The sequence below is a fragment of the Lagenorhynchus albirostris genome, chromosome 20 (assembly GCF_949774975.1).
Source record: "Lagenorhynchus albirostris chromosome 20, mLagAlb1.1, whole genome shotgun sequence".
Taxonomy (NCBI): Eukaryota; Metazoa; Chordata; class Mammalia; order Artiodactyla; family Delphinidae; genus Lagenorhynchus; species Lagenorhynchus albirostris.
The window spans coordinates 28,979,519-29,001,877 of NC_083114.1; the positions used below are offsets into that span (position 1 = coordinate 28,979,519).

The following is a 22,359-nucleotide window of genomic DNA, read 5'->3' on the forward strand; positions in this document are numbered from 1 at the left end:
GTCCTTATAAGAAGAGGCACAAGGCAAAGGTCATGTGAACACACAGCAACATGGTGGCCACCTCCTAGCCAAAAGAAGAGGCCTCAGAAACCTACTTGGGCAGCACCTTGATCTTGGACTTCCCAGGCTCCAGAACTGTGAGAAATAAATGTCTGTTGTTTAAGTTACCCAGTCTGTGGTCTTTTGTTAAGTTACCCAGCCTGGGCAGAGTAGCATTCTGCTGTTTATTTCTATACCACAGTTTGTTTATTCCCATAAATGTTCATTTGGGTTTTTCCAGTTTTTGGCCATTATGTGCAAATTTGTGTGACCAACTTGAATCTCTGTATTATATGATAAATGTATGTTTAACTTTATTAAAAAGCACCAAACAGTTGTCCAAGGTGGTAGTACCATTTCATATTCCAACCAGAAATAAATGAGAGTTCCATTTGCTCCATAACCTTGCCAGCACTGGGTATTTTCAGTGTTTTAAATTTTATCCATTTAAGTGGGTGTAAAGGTCTATCTCATTGTGGGTTTTTTTAATAAATTTATTTATTTTTGGCTGCTTTGGATCTTTGTTGCTGCATATGGGCTTTCTCTAGTTGCAGTGAGCGGGGGCTACTCTTAGTTGTGGTGCGTGGGCTTCTCCTTGCAGTGACTTCTTTTGCTGCAGAGCACAAGCTCTAGGCACACGGGCTTCAGTGGTTGTGGCACTTGGGCTCAGTGGTTGTGGCTCATGGGCTCTAAAGCACAGGCTAAGTAGTTGTGACGCACGGACTTATTTGCTCCACGGCATGTGGGATCTTCCCAGGCCAGGGCTCAAACCCGTGTCCCCTGCATTGGCAGGTGGATTCTTAACCACTGTGCCACCAAGGAAGCCCCTCATTGTGGTTTTAATTTGTATATTCCTGATGACAAATGATGTGGAGCACCTTTTCACATGATTATTGGATATTCAGATATCTAGTTTTCAGATATCTAGATATTTAGTTTTTGAAATACTTTAAGTCTTTTGTTCTTTTTTATTGCATTGTCTTTTATTTTTAATTTGTAGGAGTTTTTATATATTTTGAATATGAGTCCTTTGCCAGCTCTATGTATTGCAAGTATTTTCTTTTAGTCTGTGGCTGTCTATCCACTTTCTTAATTATATATTCTGAAGAACAGGAGTTTTTAATTTTGATAAAGTACAATTTATTTATGTTTCTTTTATGATTAGTGCCTTTTGGGTCTTAAGAAATTTTTGCTTACCCCAAGGTCATAAAGATATTTCCTGTTTTAGAAGCTTTTTCGAGAAGCTTTATTGTTTTAGCTTTCACATTTAGACCTCTAATCCATTTGAGTTAATTTTGGTGTATAGTGTAAGGTATGAACTAATGGTCATTATTTTCCATATGGATATGCAGTTGTTCCAGAACTATATGTTGAAAAGATTATCTTTTCCCCATTAAATTACCTTTGAAACTTTGTCAAAATTCAACTGAACCATATGTGTATTGACCTATTTCTAGACTCTCTATTCTGTTTCCATTGATCCTTATGTCAATAACATAGAACGTCTTAAAAGCAGGTAATATAAGTCTTCCAACTTTATTGTTTTTCAGAATAGTTTGATTCTTCTAGGTCAGTTGAATTTCCATATAAACTTTAAAATAAGCATGTTGATTTCTACAAAAAAAAAAAAACAGCTGAGCTTCTGATTAGAATCTATAGGTCAATGCACTCAATCTATAGATCAATTTGCAGAATTGATATCTTAACAATATTGAGTCTTCCAATCAATGGACATTGTAAACCTTTAAAATTCCTCTCAGGAATGTTATGTAGTTTTCGGTGTACATGTCTTAGTCCTATTTTGTTAAAATTTTCCCTAAGTATTTAACATTTTTTGGTATTTTTGTAGAAGTTCTTTTAAAATTTTATTTTTCAATTATTCATTGCTAATATATAGAAATGCAATTGACTTTTTTACATTGTCTTTTTATTATGCAAATCCTCCCATTAGTTATAGTAGTGGTTTTATAGATTCCTTTGAATTTTCCATGCATTAAATCATGTTATCTGCAAGTAGTTTTATTCTTCAATATCAATTTTTATATATTTTATTTTTTTTCTTGCCTTGTTACATTGGTTAAGATCCCTGAATCTATGTTGAAGAGTTGTGGTAAGAATCCTTGTTTTGTTATGAATTTTAGGGGAAGGTGTTCAGTCTTTCACCACTAGGTATGATGTTAGCTGTAGATTTTCATAGATATTTTTTATTAGATTGAGCAAGTTTCATGTTATCCCTTGTTTGCTGAGAGTTTTCTTTCTCTTTTTAAAAAAATCGTGAATCAGTTTGATTTTGTTATATGCTTTTCTTGAATCTATTGAGATGTTCAGACAGTTGTTCTCCTCTATTCTATTAACATTGTGAATTACATTGATTGGTTTTTGCATATGAAACTAGCCTTGCATTCCTGGGATAAACCACATTTAGTCATGATGTATTGTTTTTTATGAATTGGCAGATTTAATATGCTAATATTTTGTTTAGGATGTTAATGTCTATATTCATAAGTGATTTGGGCTTGAAATTTTCTTATAATGCCTTATGTCAGATTTTTATTTTTTGCCATTCAATTGGTGTCTTTATTCATACATGTTGATTTTTCCCAAGGAGAAACTGTTGAAGGGAGAGGAAGGGAGGGCTGAGTGGGGAGCCATGGCTTGTTTTTCCTCCATCCAATGGAAGAAGTGAGAGAAAAATATGGAACACTTTAAGAATCTGTGTATCATCCTTGTGCAGGGGCCATACTGATCTGCTCTGTATCATTACAATTTTAGTATATGTGCTGCCAAAACGAACACCCTTTGTCAGATTTTGATATTAGGTTTATGTTATGCTGGTTTGGAATTGTTTTTCTTCCTTTGTTCTCTGAAAACATTTGTATAAAATTGGAATTTTCTTTTTAAATTTTTTAATAGAATTCACCAGTTAAGCCACATAGGCCTGGAGTTTTCTTTGTGGGAAGGTTTTAAATTACGAATTCAATTTCTTTAACAGAATATGGGGTGATTCAGATTTTTCACTTCTTCTTGGTTCAGTCTTAGAAAGTTTTGTTCTTCAAAGAATTTTTTGATTTCCTGTAAGTCATTGAACTTACTGCTGTAAACTAGAGTCAAAATGAATTGTTCACTTTAAAATATTAATTTTTTAATAGATCTTTATTGGAATATAATTGCTGCACAATACTGTGTTAATTTCTGTTGAACAACAAAGCGAATCAGCCATATGCATACACATGTCCCCATATCCCCTCCCTCTTGGGCCTCCCTCCCACCCTCCCTAACCCACCCCTCTGGTCATCACAAAGCACCGAGCTGATCTCCCTGTGCTATGCTGATGCTTCCCACTAGCTAACTATTTTACATTTGGTAGTGTATATATGTCGATGCTACTCTCACTTTGCCCCAGCTTCCCCCTCCCACCCTGTGTCCTCAAGTCCATTCTCTATGTCTACACCTTTATTCCTGCCCTGCAACTAGGTTCATCAGTACCTTTTTTTTTTTTTTAGATTCCACATGTATGAGTTAGAATATGGTATTTGTTTTTCTCTTTCTGACTTACTTCACTCTGTATGACAGACTCTATGTACATCCACCTCACTACAAATAACTCAATTTCGTTTCTTTTTATGGCTGAGTAATATTCCATTGTATATATGGGCCACATCTTCTTTATCGATTCATCGGTTGATGGACATTTAAGTTGGTTCCTTGTCCTGGCTATTGTAAATAGGGCTGCAGTGAACATTGTGGTACATGTCTCTTTTTGGTTTTCTCAGGGTATATGCCCAGTAGTGGGATCACTGGGTCATATGGTAGTTCTATTTTTAGATTTTTTAAGGAACCTCTATACTGTTTTCCATAGTGGTTGTATCAATTTACATTCCCATCAACAGTGCGGGAGAGTTCCCTTTTCACCACATCCTTTCCAGCATTTATTGTTTCTAGATTTTTTGATGATGGCCATTCTGACTGGTGTGAGTTGATACCTCATTGTAGTTTTGATTTGCATTTCTCTAATAATTAGTGATGTTGTGCATCTTTTCATGCGCCTCTTGGCCATCTGTATGTCTTCCTTGGTGAAATGTCTGTTTAGATCTTCTGCCCATTTTTTAACTGGATTGTTTGTTTTTTGGATATTGAGCTCCATGAGCTGCTTGTATGTTTTGGAGATTAATCCTTTGTCTATTGTTTCATTTGCAAAAGTTTTCTCCCATTCTGAAGGTTGTCTTTTTGTCTTGTTTATGGTTTCCTTTGCTGTGCAAAAGCTTTTACGTTTAATTAAATCCCATTTGTTTATTTTTGTTTTTATTTCCGTTAATCTAGGAGGTGAGTCAAAAAAAGATCTTGCTGTGGTGTATGTTAATTTTATGTGAATTTTACCTCAATAAAAATAAATGAATAAAAATATATTATGGATTTTCTAGTTCCAGCCATGACTCAGTAGCTGTGATCAGCCTTAACTTCTCCTTATGAATAACTATAAAAGCAAACAAAAGATATGAAACAAGTGATTTCAGGCCTTGGGCAAGTGCTGAGCTGCTACCTTGAGAGAAGGGTAACACAAGAGGCAAACCCCATATTCATCCCAGCTTTCTTGCAGGGAAGATGGTTTCCAAGTTTCAGAGGGTTAGGTGGAGCCCAAGCATATAACAGCAGTTGCACTGGGTAGAAAAGCAGGGGCCTCATGGAGGAAACTGACCAGAGTTCAGAGCTGCTAAGGGGGTGGGAACTCACAGGGTATGGCGTGGAGAAAACTGCAGAAACAGACCCCAGAAATCTGCAAAGGGGTTCCCTTCAGGGACCTAGACAACTGCTAAGCTGCCTATGCCCGGGGTGATCGTTCACAAGGTCTGGTGGAAAATAGCTGCTGAGGGGCTGAGAGTTCAACAGAGATTTCAGAGACTTCAGGATACTGGGGCAACCCAGTATTGGAGTTCTGACCCAGCCAGAGTGGAGAAACACAGGGCATTCAGTGGAGACCCCAGGAAGACTGTGTTTTAGGAATAAGAACCATGCTCCAGGAGTAAGCACCATGCTGTAGGATTAAGGGTCAAACCAAAACTGACCCACCTTAGCAAAGACTCAAACCAAGCTTCAACAAGGCCAAGGTGACCCATCAACAATTTAACTGTCTGACAGAAAAAAATTCAACACTCTGTAGCAAAAGACTTTTAAAAGCCCAGTCCCCATGCTACATCAATCATAATACCAAGAATGTAATGAAAAATTACTACCCATTTTTCTTTTTCTTATTTATTTATTTATTTATGGCTGCATTGCGTCTTTGTTGCTGCGTGCAGGCTTTCTCTAGTTGAGGAGAGCAGGGGCTACTCTTTGTTGCCATGTGCGGACTTCTCATTGCAGTAGCTTCTCTTGTTGAGGAGCACGGGCTCTAGGCACGTGGACTTCAGTAGTTGTGGCACGTGGGCTCAGTAGTCGTGGCTTGCAGGCTCCAGAGCACAGGCTCAGCAGCTGTGGCGCACGGGCTTAGTTGCTCCACGGCACGTGGGATCTTCCCGGACCAGGGATCGAACCGGTGTCCCCTGCACTGGCAGGTGGATTCTTAACCACTGCGCCACCAGGGAAGTCCACTACCTAGTTTTCTATTCCCATCAATTTTCTTGACCTTTGTTCTGAGATATGACTAAGTTACTTAGACACAGTTTGATTCTTTTAGGTTTGTTTTTAAGCTTCGTCAGGTGAACCAAAGCAGCATTTATTCTTGGGCTAATCTTGTCCCACTTTTTCCATTGCAAACCTTTTCTGAGGACACCAACTGAATATTCTATCTAAATTATGTGAATAGTGCTGCTATGATCATGTATGTACCTGCATTTGTTTTAGTACCTCTTTGCAATTCTTTTTTGATATACACTGGAAGTGGAATTGCTGGGTCATACGGTAAATCTAATGTTTAACTTTTTTGAGGAACTGCCAAGTTATTTTCCACAGTGGCTGCACCATTTTCCATTGCCATCAGCAACATACAAGTGGTCCAGTTTCTCCTCATCCTTGCCAACACTTGTTATTTTCCATTAAAAAAAAATTATAGGGCTTCCCTGGTGGCGCAGTGGTTGAGAGTCCGCCTGCCTATGCAGGGGACACGGGTTCGTGCCCCGGTCTGGGAAGATCCTACATGCCGCGGAGCGGCTGGGCCCGTGAGCCATGGCCGCTGAGCCTGCGCGTCCGGAGCCTGTGCTCCGCAACGGGAGAAGCCACAACAGTGCGAGGCCCGCGTAACGCAAAAAAAAAAAAAAATTATAGCCATCCTAGTGGGAGTGAAGTGGTATCTCATTGTGATTTTGATTTGCATTTCTCTAATGACCAATGACATTGGGCATCTTTTCATGTGCTTGTTGGATATTCTTTTAGGAAATGTCTATTCAAATCTTTTGCTCAATTTTAAATTATGATGTATTTTAGTGAGAATAATCAGTATGGGTACTATGATCCCAATTTGGTAAAATAGCAAACATTGTGTGTGTGTATGTGTGTGTGTGTGTGTGTGTGTGTGTGTGTGCAAATACATACTAGAGCATAATGGTTAGATGCACAAACTTTTTAGCACTGTCTGGTTGTATCCTACTTCTGCCTTTTACCACTTGCATAACCATAGGCAAGTTACCTAATCTCTCTGTGTGTTGGTTTCCTTGTCTCTGAAATGGGGATAATTACCTCTTAGTGCTGATGTCAGGATGAAATGAGAATGCATATAAAGGGCTTAGAACAGGGCTCATATAATAATAATAATAGTAATAATAAGTAATGCTTATATAATAATAATAACATCGACAATGATATACAGATATATGTTGGTATATGCATAGAAAAAGGTCTGTTAGGAAAGACAGTCAATTGCTAACAGGGATTTATGTTGGAGAATAGGATTGGCAGGGGACAGGGCACATTCTCTTTTTAATTCATGTTGTTTTGTATTGTTTGAATCTGTTAAAACAAGTATATAAAAGAAAAATTGAAAGCTCAGTGATGTAAAAATAAAGGAACTTTCTGCTTTAACACTGACCTTTAACCTTAACGCTCAATCCGGGCTCTTCACAATTGCCGGATGGCCTTATTTTTCTTATGGCTTTTCAGAGGCTGCAGTTTGCCGTAGCTTTCCAAGAAAGGACAACACACCAACTAAGGGCCCTGTGCGGCCCTCCACAGCATTCCCTCTCCACTCTGCATCTCTGTTCTCCAGCTACTCAGAACTTCCTCTAGTTCACGCATGTCTTGCTTTCTCAGGCTTAAGAGACTTTCCACTTTGTTCCCTCTGCCAGGAAATACTGCTTCAGACTCCACCCCTACGTGCCTATTATCCTCCCGAACTTGCTTGCTGTGGAAAGCCTCACTTTGTCCTCCTTCCAAGCTGTGTTTTGTGTCCCTCCCTTCCCTCTGCTTGTCTAGTGCTCTGTGGGATGCCAAGTTTACCTCTCGTCACACCATATTGGGAATGACGTGTCTATATCCTCTGAGAGTGAACAGGTAGAAGAGGAGCCATGTTTATTTCCACCATGGCTTTGTGATTTTATCCCCAAAGGCTAGCACATGTCTAGCACAAGTCTATTTTGGGGCTTATTTTACAAGAGCGAGGAAACATGGGAAGTGCCCGTAACTTTTGTTAAACAACAGAATGAAAGAAGGAGAAACCCAAGCTGCAGCCCTCATCTGTGTATCCTGGCTTATTTAGTATATGACGCCACGCCTCATAAACATAGAGCTTTAAGGATCTAAAGAAAATCCTCTGGGGGAAATTTCCCCAAATGGAAAGCTAAGTAGACTGAAGACCCTTGGCCCTTCACACAAGAGAGCTGCCTACGGATTCAAAAAAAACTGATGACTATCTCCCATCCAATTCTCCTGGATATTATTGAAAGATCATTTCTTTCTTTGAAATAAAGCAAGATGGGTTTTGTCCTAAGCCTGCGAGTTTCAAAACAGCCACCCCCTCAAGTTCCAGTGGTGGTGCAGCTGTTTCAAAAATGAAAATAATTAGAAAAATATTTGTAGCTCCCTGAGAAACAAATAACTCAAAGTTTCCCAAATTTCCCTACAAAAAAATTCAGAGGTACTGAGCGTCCAGCCTGTGTTTCTTGCACAGGGACATCATAGAGTTGAGAGGCTAATGTTGAGTTAGGCTCCCAAGCACCCTTCAGAACAATGGTGTGCAAATGAGGGGTCACATGACTGCATCACCAGAACAGCTGAGTTCCCATGAGGCACTACTAAGGAAGGCACCCGGCCAGGAGAGTCCATCCTTCCGTGAGCCAATGTCCAGATCACAGTATTGCTAAACTTGAAAAATTCATCGCGGGTAATTATTGTTAGTATTGTGTGAGTTATTGTAACCTATTCTCTTTGGCTTGTGTATTTGATGGTTGTGTGTTTAGGTGGTTGTTACAGTGATGCTGGGGTTGAGTGTGTATTTTACTTGATATTTTAAATTTCTTGTGGAATTTATGAGATTTTTAGTGATAATAAACATGGCTCGTTATTCTGTGTGAACAGGTAATAGAGTTATAGATGCAGGGATGAATAGGATATGGGAGAGATCACCTATATAGGATATAGGTGAGGCACCAATCATAGCCAACTGGAAGGGATGCTTAATGTGGCCTGTCCCACAGGGTCCAGAGAGGACACTTGCCCCTCAATCTCAGCTGCCCTGCGGCTCAAAACAGATGAGAAGAACCTCTTGCCTTTCCTAAGCATACTCATCACTTAACAGACTTCCAGTGGCTGGGAAGCTGGCGCTGTTGCCTGGCATCCCATGATGTCCCAGCTCCTAGCTGAGGTTGAAACTGATCTCTGGGGGTGCAGTGGTTAAGAATCCACCTGCCAATGCAGGGGACACGGGTTCGAGCCCTGGTCTGGGAAGATCCCACGTGCCGCAGAGCAACTAAGCCCGTGCGCCACAACAGCTGAGCCTGCGCTCTAGAGCCTGCAAACCACAACCACTGAGCCCGCATGCCACAACCACTGAAGCCCGAGCGCCTAAAGTCTGTGCTCCGCAACAAGAGAAGCCACCGCAACGAGAAGCCCATGTAGCCCCCGCTTGCTGCAACTAGAGAAAGCCCGTGCGCAGCAATGAAGACCGAACGCAGCCAAAATAAATAAATAAATAAAAAACAATTAAAAAATAAAAAGATTTCTGGAACAGCCAAGGATGTGGATCTGGCCTTCGCAGAGGGTTTTGTAACCAGGGTAGAAGTAGCCATAGTCAGAGTTACATTTCTGCTTCTTAATATCCAAGACAGACCTGGGAGTCAGTGTCAGTACTATTAATATTAATCACCACCACCATCATCATAGCTAACATCTGAGTGTTTATTACGTGCCAGGCACTCTGTGAAATACTTGAGATGGAACATTTTATTTGATCTTCCCAAGAATCCTATGGGGTTTACCCTCATTTTACAAATGAGGGACCTGGGCTGAGAAGCTAAGTAACTAGCTCAAGGTCACCTAAGCTGTTAGTGGAGGAGGTAAGATACAAACACAGGCAGGTTTGGGGGCAGCGGTGTGGACCCACCCTATGGTCACCTCCAATGAGTCATGTCCTTGCATTATCCTGTCCCCCTGAGTTTGGGTAGAGACTGTGACTTGCTTCCAATGCATAGAAAATGCAAGGGTGATGGATGTCACTCCCAAGGTTATGCTATTTATTCAATAATATATGACTCTGTCTTAGCCAACCGGAGCAAGATTCTCCTGATGGCCTCACAGAACAAGCACCCTGCTGTGAAGAGCCTGTGGAGAGGATCACGTGGCAGGGAGCTTTGGGTGGCCTCTGGGACTTCAGGGCAACCTTCAGTCGACAGCCAGTAATTGGCTGGGGCCCTCGCTCATACAGCTACAAGGAAATGAATTCTGCCAACAACCCGCATGAGTTGGGGAGCAAATTATTTCCTAGCTGAGCCTCCACACGAGAACGCAGCTTGGTAGGGACACCCCGATTGCAGCCTTGTGAGACCCTGGGCAGACCCAGGTAAGCCACGCCTGGCTCCTGACCCACAGGCGCTGTGAGGTAACAGGGTATTATTTCAAGGCATTAAGTTCGTGATGATTTGTCACATGGCGCGGAAAACTCATCCGCGGCCCATGCGCTCAACCAGCCCACCCACATTTGCAGCAGGTCCCTAGGCTCTGGTGTAGGGACCCCCTGCAGAGTTGCTTTCCAGGGAGTTCCTGCCTCAGTTCTTGGGAAAGGGCCAGAGCAAGGGAATCCTGAGCTTCTTTCTGACAGAAGGCTGAGAAGTGGGGGACCCAGAAACAATGACCTCCTTATCTGAAAGAAGGGTCAGCAAGAAGCACGTGGAGCCTTCTGACATTTCTAGGAAAGTAGAGACTTTGGGTTGGGATTGAGGCAGAACAGCCAAGGACTGGTCCTAGCAGAAGTGTGCTGTTGTGACATTGTACAGTGGGAAGCGGTCTGAGATTTGAACCTAGATGTCTCTAATGATGGTGTTTACTTCAGTCAGTGCTGGGCCTCCAGGCGCATTTCACCTTTACTTTCACTGCTGGAATTTCAAGTAAGGCCCACAGGCCATATGCACTTGGAGTGGTACCACATCTGCTAGACACTTTCAGTTTCTCTGCTCCAGCGAGCATGGCCCTAAAAAGACCATACTGCAGGGCAGGGCTGCCTGCATAATTCTTCCGAAGATAAAGTACAACCCTCTGTCCGGGGACTCATCAAACTGTAAGTTTCCTCTTCCTGCTTGACCAGTGTGTGCCCAGCCAGGCCTGTGCAGACCCGCCTTAACAAGGGCTGCTGTGTGAGGATGGAACAGGGCGTCTCCAGGCTCCAGCCCGACTACTGGGGACACTGGGCCCCTTCCCTGGTCCCCACGGGAACTGAGGGCCACACAAGAGCCGCCCCAGGCAGGCCTGCCCTCGGGCCGAGCTAGCACTGTCCTGGTAGCCATGGGGTCACCTCCACTGATCATACTTTCCAGAGAAGGGGAAGGAACAGCCATGGCCTGAGCGCAGAGGTGCAGGCTTGGGCTGGTGTCTGGGAGTCGGCCTGCCCAGCCTGGGCGTGGCCATGGGGATTCTCCGCAAGCTGCCTCAAGAAGTAAGAACAGCTCTGATTCACCTCTTTGTAGGAGCCACAGGACATTTGGGCCCTGCTTCTACGTGCACACTGAAGGGACAAAACACTTGCCTGTTCAAAAATGTCCCTGTGTAGGGGGTGCCTGGACAGGGCCGTCCCCCTGCTGTGCCTTATCCAGTCTATCTGCATTCCTGAGGCAGGATTTCCTGCAGGTGAGGCTCTAGCTTTTGAGAGAAGTGGAAGAGGACTTTCTCCCTGGGACTGGGTAGGAGGCCGGAGAGCAGAGCGTGGGGGGCGGGGAGCCCCCCCACCCTCAGGCCTCCTTCAGAGATGGGAGGATTCCCACACCACTGTTCACACATGACCCCTCAGAGGCCAGGCCCAAGCTGGAGCTGTGGGCTGGGTTCCTGGGCCCTCCTGGGAAGGTCCATCAGAACAACAGAATGCATGCAAGTGAAATAGAGGCAGGCACCCACCTTAGCCAAAATGAATAAGGATATTTAGGAAGACACAGGAAGCTGAGAACAAAAGGTATGTGCAGGTGCGCAGAAGTCCAGTGTATCATTCACATCCCATCTGTGAAAAACACTTGAGAAAGACTCTGACAAAACAACACATGCATCCACGAGAGACCTCGGGAAGGACAAAGACCAAGTGACCCCCGAATCTTGCCAGTTTTAACAACAAAGGTGCGATCTCGCTCCGGCTGCCGGTCCCTTCTGAGCGCTGAGCTCACTTCTGCGTTCTCTTCAGTGTGGACCTGTTTGGCATCTAGGTCCATCTGTGTGCTTTTATCGCTTTCATTTTATGTTGATTTTTTGGGTTTTTTTGTTTTACGTTGCTGTTTCCTCTTTTTCTGTTCCCTGGCCAACTGGTTGAGTCAAGTTCCCATTCATTCTGTTTCCCACTTGCTCAGCTAAGGAATTCTCCTGCCGTCTCCTAAATGCAGCTAAATATGGGGGCCCACCCTTTCCTTTCATTCCTAAAAGAACACACGTTTCTCTCCTATTATTTGAAAACAACACACCAACTAAGGATGATAGGACAGAAATGTAGAAAGTGTGGGTCCCCAGTGACTGGGGAACTTCGTTGTTAACCCCAAACAGTCTATTTTGGGGCTTACTTTACAAGAGAGAGGAACAGCTTCCCTATCTGCCTCTGGTATTTGGGATTTTCTGTTTCACGCAGCAGTGATAGATTACACTGTTCTGTCTGTCCCTGTGGGAGAATTACATAGTCCCACTTCACTGAGGACAGGCTTGGCCATATGACTGGATTTGACCAATGAACACCTAGCAGAAGAGACCTCTGCCACTTCAAGAGAAGCTTTGAGAACCACTGTGTTATTCCACCATTTTCTCTTTTCTGTTGCCATGAGCCCAGCAATGCCCTGCATAGGAGATGCTCTAACAGTCCAGGTCGCAAGGTGAAGGGCACATGGGACGGAGCTGTAGCCCCTTCACCATGGACCACTTGTGTGAGCAGAAACTGAATCTTGCAAACCCCTGAGATTTCGAAGTTATTTCTGAACACATAACCCAGTCTATTCAGACTGATATAATCGTCAGATGTAATCCTAGCTGCTGGTGTTTGTGTCTGAAATAGATTTTACTTAACAAAGCATCACGCCATCTCATATTTAATCAACACCCTGGACTTATAATTAACTTCATTTTCCTAGAAAGTGACGAGGACATAGATTAGGTCATCTTCCCAGAACCGCACAGCCAGTAGGGGGAGCAGAGCCAGATTTCAAACTCAGGACTGAATCCCTTGCTCATTTTACTGCAAGTAGCTGCCGCATGAGACAGTTCCAGCCTCCCTGGCACCGCGACCGAAGCGCACAAGGGACTGGGCTCCTGCGTGGGGTTTTCTCATTTAATTTCATTTTTAGCTGGAGCGGCACATAGTACTAGGTTTCTGACTGTTACCTTTGGAGTCAGACGCATCACAAAATAAGTATCCTCCAGCCCCCTAACTTCCCATGCTTTAGCAAAAAAGGAAGAAAAAGGTAACTGTCAATGCCCAGCTCCTGCTGCCAAACTGGGCATAAAAGTTAATGTTCAGTTTAAATGCTCCATACTTTCTGAATTAGAGGCCTGAATAATCCATTTCCTGAATGCAGGGGGAGGTTATCCTCAGTCTCACCTTTGTGCAGGAATTCTAGGCTTCTTGTGAGATTCAGACCTCAGGGCTGTGTACTTAGCAGAACAGGGTCCCCATTATCCAGGAGCCCAGGGCACACTGACTGTCTGCTTCACACTTCAGAGTCTGGCAGAATGGCCACCTTCTCCAGGAAACCCAGGCAGTCCCAGCTGGCTCCCCGGGAGAGAGCAAAACTTTTTCAAGGGCCCCTTTCACGAGGGGAAAAAAATCCTTCTTACACTGGCATAGACCTAACCATTCAAGGGCCCCTCACACATTTTTACACAGGACTTCAGCGGGGGAAGGGAGGAGGTGGGAAACAAAGGTAGAAGAGGGAAGAAAGGAACTCCTTGAACTTGATACTGGATGTGAACAAGAAAATTGTACAAGTTGATGGTGGGGGGAAGGGGTGAGGGGAAGCAGGGAAAACTACCGAAAGTCCCACAGACTAGATGGTTCGTTTTTATCTTGACAGTTTCCCTACCTGAGCTTTTCCGTAAATGGATTTCTAGATCTCCAGGCTATAATTTGGGGGCTAGTTAATGAAAAAAAGTTGATTTGGACCAAAGCACACTCAAAATCTCGGCTTGGGACTTCCCTGGTGGCTCAGTGGTTAATAATCCTCCTGCCAATGCAGGGGACATGGGTTTGAGCCCTGGTCCGGGAAGATCCCACATGCCGTGGAGCAACTAAGCCCCTGCGCCACAACTACTGAGCCTGCGCTCTATAGCTGGCGAGCCGCAACTATTGAGCCCACGTGCCACAACTCCTGAGGCTGCGCTCTAGAGCGGCGATCCGCAACTACTGAGCCCACGTGCCACAACTACTGAAGCCCACGTGCCTTGAGCCCGTGCTCCACAACAAAGACAAGCCACCGCAATGAGAAGCCCGCGCACCGCAGTAAAGAGTAGCCCCCGCTCTCCGCAACTAGAGGAAGCCCGCGTGCAGCAACGAAGACCCAACGCAGCCAAAAGTAAATAATAAAATAAAAATAAATAAATTAAAAAAAAAATAAAGCTCTGCTTCTCAAAAGCTGATTTATTGCCTCCTGCTCCTCTTGGAACTTCCCTTTAAAAGAGGGATGGTGTGGTTTTCTGATAAAGGCTCTTCTCCACCTCCATGCCCATTCTGAGGTGTACAAGTTAGGGACCACCATCCCCTAGCCTGGGCAAAGCTGGCGTCAGGAATAGGGGAAAAACTTGGTGGGCTGGAAAGCGTAAAACAAGAGTGTGCCAAAGCAGCTGCCGGAACACCCACAGGTGGTGAGTCTGTTGGGGTGTCTGGGTTGCTACCTGCATGGTAGAGAAGGCAGTGTTGCTACCTCGCCCATGGAAATGCCTCTCTGTAGGCTGGATGGGGCTTCATATCTTAGTTTGGACTTGGATCAAGATTTCTGAGATGGCTTGAAAAGTCAGATGCTAAGAGGTGTCTAGAGTCTTGACAACAAGATGAATCACAGAGCCCTAGAGGAGTGAGACTTTCCCCTGAACAGCATCCCACCCTGAACTCAAGGATTAATCTCTTCACATTCAGCCTTTGACCCTAATCAGCTAGCCATGAACAGATTTAACAGCATGTGTTCACTGGCACTAAGAAGTTAATCCAGGTTGGAGACATGGATTTCTTTAGAGCTTGTGGGATTCATAAAGGCGTAAGAAACCCCAACGTCACCTGCAAGACTTTGAGCAGGGCTCTTCACCACATGCTGTCCTGACACAGAGGAGAGGGTGTGCCCAGCTCTTGGTATCACAGGCACTTTCTTTCAAAGTAAGGATGAGTTGGGCAGAGGCTCAAGTCACCTCCATAACTGATGGGGTATCTGTTAGCGATTGCTGTGTAACAAACCATCCCATGCTAACCTAGGCTGATCATGGCTTGCCTTGCTCATGCCTCTCTTGTCAGCTGGTAGAATGGCTGGGCCTGGCTGGTCTAGGATGGCTTCCCTCACATTGCTGGCTTTTGGCTGAAGCAATGGGGGTGACTGAGTCACGAATCTCTCATCATCCAGCAGGCTAGCCCAGGCTTATTCTCAGAGAATGAGCAGAAGTGGGAAAGGCTTTGAAGCCTAGGCACAGAACTGGCTCAGTGTCACTTTTACTACCTTCTACCAACCAAAGCAAGTCACGAGGTCAGCCTGGATTCAAGGACTGAGGCAATCATCTCCACCCCTTGATGGGAGAAACTGTGAAGTCATATTATCAGTGCTGTAGGTAAAGGCAGATGTGGAGAATTAAGGCCATGGTTGTACACAAATGGATTAGCTGTGTTTGTGAGATGGCTGACCCAGCCCATGGGTGTGATGTAGGCCCTGGAACCCAAGTCATCTCTGTGTGAAGAGACTAGACTCACAGAGGAATCAGCCCACAGCCTTGACCTCATTGAGGCCGTGTCCCTAACCAAGCAATTGTAGGGCCAAAGGGTTTCCCACATTCAAAATATTGCCTAGGAATTCTCTCAGTACCTTTTGAGTGCTTCCTGCATTTCACAGAAAGGGAAACCATACAATCAAGTCTTTCAAATTTTTCTCTTTGAAGCAAGGTTTGAACTACCTAAGTCTTCTTTTTTGGAAACACCAGATCACAGTATGTCTGCTCTGTAGTTTCATGGGTTCCTGCTGACTCCCTAAGACACTGCATACATGAAGAGATAGGAGGAGTAACATAAGCTTTGTGGCTTAAGGGTTATAAATCAAGCTTCATGAATCTGGGGCACAAATGTGACCTACTAAGAACAGTAGTGAACGATGGTTCCTGTCTACAGTTATTGAGATCAGGGCTCTCAAGCACTCGACTTGGATGTCTGAGTTGGTCTTCAGTGATGACCTTGAAGATCTCTAGGACCACCTGCACAAGCCTTCAACTCTGGGGAGAAAAACAGCAACACTAGTGGGATGGCTGGATTCTCTGATCACCCCACACTCACCCCACCCCAGGGTGATCCTATGGAAAAATGAAAAGTTGCTTTTCACCAAAAAGGTCAATGTGGCTGGTGGCTTGCCTATAAGCTGTTCCTCACTGCCCCCCACACTCTGCTTTCTTCCCTGCCAACAGAACCTTAATTTAGTTCCAGTACAGGTAGCAATGTGTTTTGGCAAGGTGCAACCCTCCCCAGCCCCAGAGAGTGAACGATGGATTGGTCCAAGCTAACCAATGTGCTAGTGATTTGTTTAAGGATGGACATATGACCCACTTACCGGCCAACAGTACTTAAGAAGGAGTCGGCTGAGGGCTTCTGAGAGAGATGTCCCCCTAATACAAGGAGAGAAGGACTAGGAGAAACCTTCACTCCTTCCTTCTTGCTTTTAGATTTCATTGTTAGGGGAGCAAGTGATGTTTGGAGGCGTGTCAATCAACCTCTCACCACAAAGGGAAGGCCAAGAGAATCTCTCGAGGGTAACCCAACCAAGCTCCGACACCACTGAGTTGCAGGGCCAAGCTGGAAGCAGGGATAGAAACCCCTATTGTTTAAGCCACATTAATTAGATATTAAGTTACCTGCAGCCAAAAACATCCTAACTAATGCAGTTAGGGATCATGGAAACTGTAACATGTGAACTGAACGTATGGCTCTTTCACTTGCAGGGCTTTGGGAGTTGCCGTATCTCCCTGAGGTGTGTGTATATATATATAAAAGGTGGCAGTGGCAGGTAAAGGCAAACGATCTAATATCTGTGGTCTGGAAAAGGAAGCTATGGCAGTTCTATCAGTGTGTTGTGTCTGCTCTTCAGGGAAGATTTGAGATAGAAATTTAGCCTCTTTGGCAGAACATAGGAGATTTAGCTAACTTCTACCTAATCTGCCCATTTGCTCTTTTGCTATACCATTTGGTTAGCCATATTGATAATGTCTCTTTTAGGAATGAGGCTTGGGTATCCATCCGTCAACCAGACCGCCAATCCATCTCGATGATGTGTGCCTTCAGTCTCAAGAGGTAACTTCGGGGTCTACGGACACGCTTGCTCCACTGTGCGGCAACTGTTTAATTTTTTTTCTGTGTCCGTCTTCCATGTTGGATTATGAGCAGCTCACTGGCAGGAACCATATCTTTAATCTCAGTATTGCTAAGTTTGGCACAGGATCTGGACCATACAGTGCGCTTCACAGATGATTTTTTGAAGGAAAGAAAGAATGAATTATATACAAAATTATTTGTAAATGCAAGTCCTACCAAGAGTAGATGACTTTTATGGCCACAGAATGACTTACTTTTTATCTGACTGCCTGAAAAAACTCTAATTAGGGATATTAGGATATCTTATCCCATTTCTAAACCTAACACATCCAAAAATACACTCTAAGGGGAATCAGCCCATCTTTCCATGTGCTTTTTGTGGCATAGTTTGTGCCTAGAAAGCCTTTTTTAATGGGAAAGATGATGCTTCCTAAAGCAGTTCTCCTACTAAATGTGAAGGCGAGAAGTGGAAATATTATTCTCAGAGTTGAAAAAAAAAAGGTTTTTCATAAATTCACTAAATAGTGTGTTTGAACTAACTTTAAAAGCTGACAAAGAAACAAGATAAAATATATTTGTATCTCTGCTAACCATCTCTCAACATGTCAGCTCCTCTGCAGCCTCCTTGAGATCCATGAGAGACAGCATGTAAGCTGTTCTTTAGATGGCCATCTGAAAACTCATCAAATAGCAAGGTGGGAAGAACAAAATCACCTCCAAAATTTTCGAATTGCATTGATCTGTGGCATAAGCCCTCTCCACAGGAAGAGAAATGATGGATTTGAGACTCACAGGAGGATTCGTTTAAAGTGCTTTGTGTTTTGTTTTGTTTTTTAAATTTATGTATGGAATTGCCCGGGAGTAGCAAATAGACTTTATTTGCTGTATTTCGAGGAAGGTAAAATTATCAGGACTGTCTATGTATTTCAAAGCCAGGGAAAACACAAACAGCTTTGAAGCCGCTCCTCCTGGACTTTTTTGTCCTAATCTTCTAAGAGATGGTTTTGATAATGTTTATTCTTTTCTTCTTTCTAAAACAGTTGAAAGTACCATTTTTCTCAGTTAAAATAGCAATCTGAAAATAAATAAACAAATAAAATAGCAATCTGATTTTTAATTACGTCAGGTAAAGTACCCATTGAACACCACAGATTATTTAAATGATTTCAAAAGGACAAGCAAAAATTTCTGAACAGCATGGCCACCCTTCTCCTCAAATATCCCTTCTCCTCCTCTCCCTAACCCTGGGCGCTCCCACCAGCAACACACCCTGCTCTTTGCGGGTGGGTTTCTCATTTGGACTCAAACACACCATCTGGACAAGTTTTTCTGCTGTGTTTCCCCAATAACCAAAGAGATAAGCCATTTCCATCTGCTTGGAGATAATTTGTAGACTTCTTAAGATTGGTGGTCAGGGGCTTCCCTGGTGGCGCAGTGGTTGAGAGTCCACCTGCCAATGTGGGGGACCAGGTTTGTGCCCCAGTCCAGGAAGATCTCACATGCCGCGGAGCGGCTGGGCCCGCGAGCCATGGCCGCTGAGCCTGTGCGTCCGGAGCCTGTGCTCCGCAACGGGAGAGGCCACAACAGTGAGAGGCCCGTGTACCACAAAAAAAAAGAATGATGAGATCAAGCAGCCATAATAGCGTGAATAGATGCAGCTTCTCCTGCCCACCTGGACTCCACAGAGGTGGCCCCACCTCACAGTTGGTGATCTCCGTACCCTGCACGAAGGGAGGGATTTGGTAATTCAGAGGAGTAGACTTGCTATCTTTTAGAGCATTTTGGGGGGAGCCAAAAGAGGCCCATACCTCACAAAGGTGGCCTGGACCTTACGGAGGCATCATGTCAGAACTTTACCATAAAAATACTTTCTTTCTTCACTACTGTTATTAGCTCCACCTTTCTGTACCTTGCTGCACCATCAGGCGTGCTGACCAAGGCCTAGTGTTGCCAGCATACCCCACGCCCTACTCCCAAGCTTCCCATGGCTCTCCAAATCTGTCCTTCACTTTCTCACGTCTCTTATTTTCCTTCTGCTGTTTGCTCTGCCCGCAAACCCCTCACCATTCTTTGCCATCTGGCAAATCCCTATCATCCCTGATGGCCCAAGAAAACACCCTCTCCTCTGTGATGCTTTCTCCTACCTCCCTGAGGTAACCCTGAGGAACAGACGTACCATTCTGTGATGGCTCAGACATACCTCCCTCTGTCATTGGTCCCTTGTGCTATAATTGTTCACAAACACGTCTGCTCCCTGCCTGTGGCCTTCCCTCTGGGGAGGGATTTGGTTTTATTTGGCTGGTTATTCCCATCGCCTAGTCCCTCCAATGTCTCCTGTATGAATGAATAGATGGATGAATGAATACAGGAATTCAATCAGTGACACTGAGCAGGTGAGCACTGTTCTGCATTTGGCCGGTGTCCCGTTCCTGTAAGTAAAGTGTGCGTATGTCTACAGACCCAGCAAAGCAGAGGCACCAAACCTCACACCGGTCAGAGTGGCCATCAGTTCAAAAGTCTACAAACAATAAATGCTGGAGAGGGTGTGGAGAAGAGGGAACCCTCCTACACTGCTGGTGGGAACGTAAATTGGTGCAGCCACTGTGGAGAACAGTATGGAGGTTCCTCAAAAAACCAAAAATAGAGTTGCCGTATGATCCAAGAATCCCACTCCTGGGCATATGCTCAGACAAAACTTAATTCAAAAAGATACATGCACCCCTATGTTCATGGCAGCATTATTCACAATAGCCAAGACATGGAAACAACCTAAATGTCCATCGACAGAGGAATGGATAAAGAAGATGTGGTATATACACAAAGGAATACTACTCAGCCATAAAAAAGAATGAAATAATGCCATTTGCAGCAACATGGATGGACCTAGAGATTATCATACTAAGTGAAGTAAGTCAGACAGTGAAAGACAAATATCATAGGATATCACTTATATGTGGAATCTAAAATATGACACACATGAACTTATCTATGAAACAGAAACAGACTCACAGACATAGAAAACAGACTTGTGGTTGCCGAGGGTGGGGTGGGGGAGGGAAGGACTGGGAGTTTGGGGTTAGCAGATGCAAACTAGTATATATAGAATGGTTAAACAATCCTACTGCATAGCAGAGAGAACTGTATTCAATATCTTGTGATAAACCATAATGGAAAAGAATATGAAAAAGAATGTACATATGTGTATAACTGAGTCCCTTTGCTGTATACCAGAAACTAACACAACATTGTAAATTGATTATACTTCAATAGAATTTTTAAAGAAAGAAGCAGAGACACCAAAATGTAAGTGGGAAAATGCAAACCCAAGTCCTGCATCAGATACCACTGAGCTCCCTCCTGGTGGGGCTGGATGGATATGAGGTGCCCTTTCACCCGGAGGTGTCTCCAAGCCTCTATTCCACCAGACTGAGGCCTTTCCCAATCCCCACTAGACAGTCCCATCTGATGATCTGATTTTTTTTTTCAGTTTTGTTTCCTCCTGTGTTTTCCCCCCAGTGAAGCTCTCTCTGCAGGAGAGTCTCTCCTATCTTCCCAGTTTGATTCCGTCACTATGAATATACATGCACATCAAAAGGTTTAATCAGATCTGATGATTTGATTTCCACCTCCATTTTCAGGAGTGGGGGCCTGGCCCTCATCCACATCCACTTACTGGTTGCGGCCTCGCCTTTGCCAACTCCTCGCCAATCCCCCTCTTCTGTGGGCTTCTAACCCCCAGGCCTGATGGGCCTTAGATAGCCTGACGTGAGGAGCACCATGGAATCCCATGGCCCACGGGACCTTTTGGACTTGAATGGGATCCTCCCTCACATCTACATTCACCTGCCCCTTTATGCACCTGAAGTGTCTACTGGTTCTCCCTCCCCTCAGCCCACGGGGCAGCCCACTCCCACGGCCAGAGGTGAAGGGCGGTGGGGTGGGGGGAAGGAGAGCAGTCAGACACTGGGGTGGACAGATCAGGGCTTGGACTTTGGCCCTGGCACTGGGAGGGGAGTAACCTTGGGGAAGTCGCTTCATCTCAGTTTCCTCACCTGTCAAAGGGAAAACCACCACCTCATAGGAAAGACAGAACTAAGTGACCTAACTCAACAGATGCACAGAACAATATCAACTCCTCTCCCTTCTGTTTTGGGGCCCAACCTGTTCCTAGATTTCTCCCTTTCCTTTCCCTACTGATCCTTGAAGACCAGGGTTCAGAGTGACTCACGGTCCAAGCCTTAGGCAGGAGAGGTGCTCTCCCGAGGGGCCAGTTCCCCGCACCCTGGGGAGGGCAGGGCACATTAATCAAAGGGACCCGGCAGCAGACATGAGGGGCAGACTAGGGTGCAGAGGGCACAGCGCATTTTGATCAGACTGAAAAGACCACCATCATTAGGAAGGGTCATAATGGACTATTCCTCCTGACATGCGCAGGGAAAAGGGACAAAGTGATAAGGGCACAGTGCTGTGCAGGAAACCTGGAATTTCGCTTTCAGGCTCTATTCAGGCTGCGTGGGAGGGCACACTTCTGCCGAATGGAGCACCCAGCGCGCCCAGCATTCAGCCTTTGCAGAGAAACAGGTAAGATTCACGTTCTGGTCAGTTCAGCCAGTGCGTGGCAGGATCCTTCAGGAAGAGAGGTGCTCGGTGAGGGTGAAATATCCATTGTGTCTTTACAATTGCCCACCTTTTCTGCCTGCTTCAATTCCTGACTCCACCTCTCGCCTTTTGCCACAGCAGTAAATAGAGTGACACGGAGAGCTTCAGTGGCACTGGCCTCAATCTCCAGTTTAACTCAGATAGTCTCCTCCTGTGCAAAGAAAAAAAATTCCCCCAGGTGTACCCTTCAAGACAAAAAGTACTGAGTTACTTGTTTGTTTATTTCCCCCCACATCACATGTGGAGGGAGGGGAGGATGGTGTTTAACATGAGCTCCTCAGTCCCCATGCTCCCCGTGGTAGGGGAGACAAGGATGGAGCTAAATCCTACCAGGACGAGTGTTAAGCCCTGCCACAAAGGGTCGGCGAGGTGCTGCAGAAACATGAGAAACGAATGATTGACAGTCACTAGAGAGTGCACGCTTGAACTGAGTCTGAAAGATGAATCAGCGTTAGCCCAGGTTGACAGATGGGTCAGAAAACATTCTAAATGGAGAGACCAATGTATGCAAA

The 22,359-nt window shown here is 44.7% G+C and overlaps 1 protein-coding gene and 1 non-coding gene across 2 annotated transcripts in view; both read right to left on the reverse strand.

Annotated features, from left to right (window-relative positions):
* Nucleotides 1-22,359, reverse strand: part of LOC132511541 (uncharacterized) — an 88,679-nt gene that overhangs the window by 27,063 nt on the left and 39,257 nt on the right. The window lies entirely within an intron of this gene.
* On the reverse strand, nucleotides 2,729-2,835 carry LOC132512404 (U6 spliceosomal RNA). Its single transcript, XR_009538134.1, has one exon. It is a non-coding gene; the product is annotated as a U6 spliceosomal RNA (small nuclear RNA).